The following is a 9,059-nucleotide window of genomic DNA, read 5'->3' on the forward strand; positions in this document are numbered from 1 at the left end:
ATATATTAAAGTCTTACACAATCACCAGTCTGTAGTTGATTCTTGTGAATATTTCTTGTACAGATGTTTGCACCACCTTAAATTGACCCCTGGAGTCTAAAAGTCAAACTGTTACAGGATTTCTTCTAAGATGAATATTTTAGGTTAAAAATATCCAGTATGCCTGTTAAATGTGATAAAGAATTTTTTCTTCAACTACTCTCTCAACAAGTAAATGGAAAAAAACTCCATCTTTAATGCAAACAAGAAATGGTGACATCTCTTGACTGCAAACCAAGCTACCCCTTTGCTAACTGTGACATCTACCCAAGAATGGGGAGACACTGACAGTTACAAATCCTTGTCCTCCAGCAGAATAAATAGTTTGTAGAGAAAAAATGTCACAGATCTCTATAAAGCCTAGATTTCTTGCTACAAAATCCTATTCTGAATGTCAAAAGTTGACTTTAAACTTCTCTCCACCTCACCCCAGCAGAGAGATGACTGGCTTAGGGTACATTCTTAGTTTTAGGAATAAAAATGAGAAAATAATTTGAATATTTTTTTATTGTTACCTCCATTGTTTTTATAGCACGCAGACTTCTAATTCTACAGAGCTGACTCAAGTGAAGCAAGTTAAACAAAGTTGGGGAGGAGTGGTAAACTCAAGGTTACAACAATACTTGCAAAGCAGCTATGGGTAAAACAGCCATGCTAAATTGATACCAACTCCTAGAACCTTTGAATCTCTGGAGAAACATGCTCCCCACAGAGCATGTTTGCTGAGAGGGTGTTTAAAGCATCAAACTGAATCAGAGCTACAGAGCACATCACCACACTTCAATCTGTGTACACTGCCAAGTAATATCTATTCTAAGGTAAGAAAAAATCAGAAAGGAGCCATCAGAAAACAGTTGCCAATAAACTGCAGAGAAAGCAGATAAGGGTGGGAAAGGAAGAGGAACATACAACCATAAAGAAAATGAAGAGCAAACTTCATGTAAGAAGAGCAAGACTTCAGAAAATTAATTCTTTATAGTGTGCAATGCGTTTTCAACATGTGATTTCTTTTTCAAAATAAATTGAAAGATAGAAAATGTCTCCAAAAAAAGAGGTTACAAAAGAAAAGAGGATATGTAAATCAAGGAAGAATGGCTCATGAGAAAAATGGAGGAGGAAAACAAGAATTGTATATGGAAGATGCCATTTGAAATACCACAGAATATAATTTAAAAGACTGAAAACCTGTCAGAAACAAATGGACAGGGTTTGAGGAAATCACTCAAAATAAAATGGAAAGATAAAGGTGTTTAAAATCAGGAGAACGATAGCAATGAAAGACAGAGAACAACGTGTTCACATAACGGATATTCCTGAAGACAAGAACAGGAGGGAAACAAAAGACATAATAGAAGAGAATTTTCTTAAGATAAAGCAAGACTTGAATCCAGTGGTCAAAAATTGGTTCTGGGAAAAGCTGCCTCACAATGAACTTCTTATTGAGTCATAGCCTCGGGAATTTACTAAATGTGAAAAAATAGAGAATCACAGGGGCATTCAGGCAGAAAAAGCAAGTTCCATATAAAATGGGGAAAAAAGCAGGTTGGCTTTAGATATCACAGAGATACTTAATGCCAGAATTTTATGACACAATGGCTATAAAATTGAAAAAACTATGCCCTTCAAAATTGTCCTTTAACTATAAAATTATCTGAGAGCAACCATGACCTCCTGTTGACAAAAGTCTATTTAAGGAAGAAAGTCGTTCAAAAAAATGATGAGAAAAATAATTCTAAAATTAGTCTTGATCCAAAAGAGTACCTGTATGCACCAAATCCATTCCAATATAGTCTTAAAATAAAATTATGGGGGAAATTTGGGGAACTAGCTGAGTTTAATCATTTCTAAAATGGCAATTTAACTAACAAAATTGCAAGTTGAGGGAGTGGAAGTTGCTGGAAAGGTAATTGTAGAAAGTCCATCAACTTTCTTAGCTGAAACATGCTGCTAACAAACACATAATGTCACCAACATTTTAAACATTTTTTCCCCATTAGAGGACTCTATAGAAGAAATACCTTTCTGAATATCAGCAATATTTTCAGTTTCACTCAGATTTTATTTTCTTCTGATAAAGCAAATTTATATACATATTTTATTTTAAGCATATATGCCATGGCTTCATTTTTAAAAAATGAATTCTATGCATTTAACCTATTTAACTACATTTTCTTGTGTAAACGTGTTCAGAGATGTCAAGAATGATATTGACTGACTAGATGTTGACTATGTTTATTTCAGGTGACTTTTTGGAATCTCCTTTATGCTATTCTGTATTACTTGGATTTATTTATATATGTTTTTGGAAAAGAAAAGCAAGTAATTAAGCAAGTCCATCCACAGCCTCTGAGTTTGGGTTACTTATGCCTAAATATCTTGTTAACCAGAAAGAAGAGTGAAATCTAGGCCAACCTGAGCTCCTAATCCACATATGCAAACTTTCCTGGATCCTCCTTTCTTCTCTTAAAGCGGAAGAGAAGCTCTTTGATCTGTTCCTCTCTTCACACAGCACCAGAGACCCTAAGATTGTATGCTCAGCCCAGAACATGAACTAAAGTTGTACTTTTGCCCCAAATTCTCCCACTTCCTAAGTTCCAAATACCATAAGTTCATCCAAGAGAGACACTTTGGTTTTGAATGACCCCTAAGTGATGGCATCATTACTTCAGGGGGCAGAATTCATGTGATTCACCTCTGTGGGGTTCACCTACTATTATAAGTCTCTCTGGGAGATCAGTTCAATCAGTTTGACAACATCTATCTATATAAAGTGAAAAGTAAAGCAGGCCATCTTTACTGTCTTTACTTAATGTGGAGAGCTATGGCCTAACTCCCAGAGAAGAAAACAACAAACATCTGTCCAATGGGAGTCGAATTTGACCATCTGAGACCATTCTATTCAAAAGCCTCATTAAATAAATGAAACACCCAAGGTCCATAAAGTTTGGATTCTAGCTGAGAGCCATTCAATCAACACACCAGAGACACAACCCAGAACTTTCTACCAGCCCACCAGAGTTCAGTGGTTCTCAAAACCCTCTTTGGAGCGTGGCACCGAAATGTAATGGAAAGAAAAGATGATTACAAACCAGAAGAAGCCACTTTCCCTTTTGAATCACAAGTTCTGTCTTCATAGACTTGCTATGAAGACTAAATTTGGTTAAATACTTAAAATATCTCATAAATTTCTTGACATAGGTGCTTGAGAATCCTTAAACTCTTCTTCTCAATTCTCCTTTCTTTCCACCAGCCCCCCTTGCCCTATTATAGAAAGAGAATAACGCATTTTTTGAATACATGGGTAATTTTTTTTTCATTCATTTGGCCTTCTTTTTTATGGACAGAGAAATTGGACCCTTGGCTTATGCATATTCTTAAGTATTCAGTGTATCTATGTAACTGTTCATTAAGGTAAAATAAATGCAATATAAATTAATTAAATTCAAGCCAAAGCTGTATATTTTCATTTGGTATGGGCATTTTAAGGGGCTGTGATTGATACATCATTAAAACAATTAGGTCTGAGTTTAAATTTAGTTATTGAACCACCTCCCGGCCGCTGTTCTCTATTAGGTGAGTAGGAATGGACAGAATGACCAACAACTCTGCATAAATTACTTGATAAAACCAGGGCTATTGAATACTTTGAGCATCTAGAAACTGCCAGCCATGGAGATAGATTACCGAGCTCTCTGAAGAAATGTCCAACTTTTAAAAAAAATTGCAAGTAAGTTAATTTCTGCCACAAAGGAGTTGCTCTGATGGCTTAAACACATGTAGGGCCCCACTAACTGCATACCCAGGAAATAAAATTATTGTGTTTTGCCCTTTGAAACACTTGGGTCTCTATTATGAAACTATTTAGGATCAACTTGTTAGTTTGTCAAAAACTTGTACAGCTTCCATGACAACGTCTGACACTATCTGCAAATCAATCAATACAGTTCTGACTGTTGACTGCGTGGAGATACACCCGATTCCACAGGTTAAGGCCAATCTTATGCAAGATTTTCCTTCAGGCACCAGTCAAAAGTTCAAGAAGGAGGGGGCTCCTAGGCCTCCTGTACTCTGGCCAATGGGCTACAAATTTGGCAGTTCCTACAACCCCCTTGGGTTGATAACTCAATAGAGCTACTCATACAACTTACTGAAAGTGCTAAACTTATGATTATAGTTTTATTATAGTAAAAGGATACAAATAAGGAGCAAAAAAAGAGACACATAGGGCAAGGTCTGGGAGGGTCTCAAAAGCAAGCCTCCCCGACTTCTCCATGTGGAGTCAGAACATGAAGCTCCTGGCACAGTGGTGTATCTTCTCAGTCACGGAATCTCCTTGGAGCTTCAAATGTTCTGAGTTGATATGCAATCTCATCATGTAGGCATGCTTGATAGAATCAGTGTCCCCCTGGTTGAACTCAATCTGCAGCCCACTCCCTCTCCCCCACCACCACTCCCAGGGGTCAGGGTTTGGGTTGATCTGATGTGACATGAATCACCTGGTTTGTCTTTCTGGTGGGGTCAGCCCCCACCCTGAGGCTGCACCTGTGGCTGCTCCTCCCTGTTGTCTCATTAGCATAGGAACTATCAGGTGTTGTCCTCGTCCCACCTTCAAGAACAAAAGATACCTCTATCATGGGAAAGTCCAAAGATTCAGAATTTGCTTCCCTGGGAACTGGGGACAAACACAAGCCAAGTTTTTCTTATACCACAAACCTCAGTGAGGCAGGTTCAAACAACACCCTCTTGGTAAAAAACTTTTATTTTCATGAAGTGCTGTGCACCATTCTTAAGAAGCAAATCTTGAAATGCAATTCGACTTGGGCAACTATTGTAACTCTGAATAACTGTATTAATAAATGCACATTTGCCCTGATTTAGGCTACAGTAGGAGAATGGTTCAAATGAAGAGTCCAAACACTTAATGAGAAAACATTCTTCTAAATGGAGAAGTGGGCAGCACTTCCCCCTTTCTCCTTCTATATCAGAAGTGTCTCCCTAAACAATCAATCTATGATCAGTCTAATCATCTTATTTGGTATATTTATTTAGATAAATGCATCATGCACATGAATATGCAGGCAGACTATTGAATACAGCTTATTATAAAGCAAACAATTAATTCAACAGATATCTATTGCACACCTCCAGGGTTCCAGCCTTCATTCTAGGTAAATAGGATATGCTGGTAAGCAAACAGATGGGGTCTCTGCTTTTGTGGTTTTATATTTTATTGTGTGTGTGAGTGTGGGGGGAGTCTAGCAATAAATGAGCAAACAATTAAATGAACAAATAATTAAATGAACAAGATGATTTTAGACATGTTAAGTGTGGTTACAGGAAATAAACTTGGGTGAGGATAAAGTGAATGTGGGGGACAGTTTAGCTAGTAGCTCAGGGAGGGTTGAACCCAACACCTGATTCAAAGTAGAAAACATCACAGAAGGAGCCAAGTGTCCCAGAGAAAAGAGAAGGCACACTCAAAAATAGATAATCAGAGGAGGGTATAATTACTAAGGGACCATTTATAAATGTGTGGGCAAGGAGTCAGGTAATGAAATGGAATATTGTATTAGCTGGGATCACCTCTAGAGTAAAAAGACAAGAGGAGAAAGGGATTAGAAGAGTCCAGAGTGAAAGACTCCTGTGGTGTTAGGTGGCCTTTAGATGAGCAGTGGCAATCAGGGAGGGTCATAGCATACCTGTGGCTCTCACCTAGGGGAATAAATTACCTGGGTTGACTTTGTTCCCTCTCTCTCTTTTCCTGCCAGTGCTTCCCATTGGCATACATCACTGGAGAGATGGAAAGGAAAAAAGCCCATGCATGTCAAGCTCCCACAAAAGAAAACAGGGCATGGAAGGGTAAAGAATGGATCTGGAGGGCATGCTCTCCTCCAAGTTAGGGAAGATAGGGAAGGAAGAAGCAAAGGAAGAGCAGAGGCTCTGTCAGACATCTCCCATGTATCCACTCTCTGAAGAAGCAAAAAGCCCAATTGCTCCAATGTGAATACAGCTGGGAAACATCCTTCTGGAAAAGGCAGAGTAATGCTGTACTCTACCTCCAACCCCACACCATGTAGTACTTCTTCACCCAAGTAGATGCCAACATGGTGGCTCCTTTAGTGAGTCAGAAGGGATGGGCAGAGTCTGCAGAAGGAATTGCTAGGAGTTGGCAATTCTTGATCTGAGTTCTAGACTTGAGGACTAAGATTCAGTAAGAACAATGGCTCTTCAATAGATGATGGATGATAAATAGCGAGGGAGGGAGGGAGAGAGGGAGGGAAAGAAAGAAATGGTGGTGTGACAGGATGTTAAAAGTGGTGGATCAGGGTATTGGGGGAGGGGGTTGGGGTATGCTGGAGTTCTATGTATGGGGTTTGTACTATTTTTGCAACTGTTCCTGTAAGATTGAATTTATTTCAAAATAAAATTTATTAAATTTAAAAAGAAAGAACAATGGCTCTTATGTTAGTCCATGGAGTTATCCAGAAGTAAATGGAATAGAAGTGTACCAGGAGATATTTGCTTACATACATGCCCATAAAATGTGTTGTGTATTTAAATTTTGCCAACAAAACCACAAGCTGGCTTACATCATGTTCGCTAAACCCCACAAGGCAACTCTCTGCTCCCAAAATGTCACCAGTTGGAGGTGGTCTGCCAAAGAGCAGTAATCCCAAGAAAGAACCATGAGCCTAAGGCATATCTTAGCTGTAGACCTGGGTCTAATGCATAATGAGATATTCCCAAGAGAAGAATGGGGACAAGAGGGTTAACCAATCAAGTAGACCACTTCTTTCTCAAGGCAGGGAGTTCTCCATGTGGTCAAGCAGAATGGAACCTGGGCCACGGATCTGGGAATACCACTTTTATCTTCCCTCCATCTCTCCTTTTCTAAGCAAGACGTGTGTGTTTACATGTTGGTTTCTTTTTAGCAGCTGTGATCTTGCAGGCCACTCTCCAAAACTGCATCCTGGATATGCCCAGAGTTATTAAAATTATCATGACTTATAGGTTCCTGGATCATGTGAAGCTATGGCTCACAAGACTGAGAAGATGGCACATCTTGCAGAGATCATTGGCATTGAACTGTGGGCAGTCAATGGATTAAATTCTAGGGGAACACGTTTTGCTGTGTATTAAGGGAAACAGGCATGTGTATGAACATTGTATGAACATTGAGTAGCTGAAGAGATGGAATGTAGTGTCACTCATTGCCTTGTCACCCTACAACTTCCCCCTTTTCTGCAGACAACATACCCCTACCCTTATTGGGAGACTAATCCATTCTCCCTTTACAACCCATGTAGTTTGGGTATCACTAACCCTCACACCAGACCCCACCATGGATTGTTACTCGGTTAAACCAGCTAATGGATATATATATAGTCAGCCACTAGGAGATAAATTCTTGTGGAAAAAACATGCAACTCTTTCTCTTTCTTGACCTTGACAACATGCCATGAGGATGTGAGGACTTGAAATGCTGAACACATTGCTACCAGGCTGTGGTGGATTGAATTGTGCGCCCCAGTTTGGACATATTCTGGTGGATGTGGATCCAGACCCATTGTAAATAGTGTCTGTTCAAGACGCTTCTTCCCTCAAGATGCGTCTTCATTACTGGGGTCCTTTATAAGCAGAATGAAATTCAGACACAGAGAAAGAAAGCCACAAAAAGAAGCTGAAGTCAATGGAATCCAGAGGAGAAAGAAGACGCTGCCATGTGCATTGCCATGTGACAGAAAAGGTAAGGACCGAGGACCTCTGGCAGCCAGCCCCAGGATGCCACAGTCTTCAGGGAGAAGGTGTCTCCTTGCTGACACCCTGATTTGGGGCTTCTCCTAGCTTCAAAACAGTGAGCCAGTATGCTCCTGTTGTTTAACCCAACCGATTGTATTCTATACATTGAGACATGGGTCAAAACTACAAAAAGCAGAGCAAGGAGACCAAAAGAAATTGGATTTTGAAAACCTTATTTTGTGTATTTTCAGAAACCAATCCCTCACCAGAATGCTGGGTCATTAAGTGATCTGCATTTAGGCCAGTGTGAGGAGAGTTTTCTGCCACCTGAAACAAATATATCCATGATTTCTACGGTGTGTGTTAGGGAAATCACAGACATGTGTTAAGCGGCCCTCGCCCAGCCCTCACCTGCCCCGACTTCCTTCTCTGGGAAAGTTACGAACACATTTTATGTGGTCATCTCCCAGCCTTCCTGTCCTCCCATCTTCTTTTGTGTGCTGTTCCACAGCCAGGAGTGGGGGGAATGCTAAGTTTAATGAAAAAGCCCTACTGGAACTTACACCTGGACGGAAACTGGGAGCAGGCAGCCCCACATGCGTATCGGAACAGGAATTCTCAGCGGCACTTCCCCCTCCCCATGAGGAGGATAAAACGACCTTCAAAGCATGTAGCTCAGTCTCTTTTTCCAGCATGAAGTGGGGCGTGCAGAGCTCCTGTCTACCGACGCCGACCCGGAGCAATTTTCGGCCATCCTGGGAGACTGGCCATGCTGGGACAGCTCCTCGTCTTTTGGACTCTGTGCTGAGTAAGTGACAGGGAGTTTATTTGCCCTTCTAGACTCTTTATTCTGTGAAACTCAACAAGGGATCATTTGCTGAACGTTCCTGTTGAGCCCTGAGCCTGTGTTCCCATAACATAGTGTTGTAGCAACTAGCTCTGCATATGTTTTGCTCAGTGTCTCATCATCTCCTTTCCTAGATTTTACCAACAGCCTTCTAACCAGTTCTCCCGAATCCATTCTCCCAACTTTAGCTGAAGGATATCTCTAAATCATAAAAACAATCATGGTACTTCTTTGCTTAAAACCTTTTAATGGTGCTCCCTTACCCTTGATAAAAACACAAATTTCTGAACATGAATGTTTGATCTCAATTCTGTCTTTTAATTGTCACATTACCTTGGGAAGATCCCACAATTTTTCTTTCTTGGTTTCACCATCTCTTAAATAGGGAAAATAATAGTTACTATCTTACGGCATTGTTGTGAATTAAAATGTG

The sequence above is a fragment of the Choloepus didactylus genome, chromosome Y, assembly GCF_015220235.1.
Source record: "Choloepus didactylus isolate mChoDid1 chromosome Y, mChoDid1.pri, whole genome shotgun sequence".
NCBI lineage: Eukaryota > Metazoa > Chordata > Mammalia > Pilosa > Megalonychidae > Choloepus > Choloepus didactylus.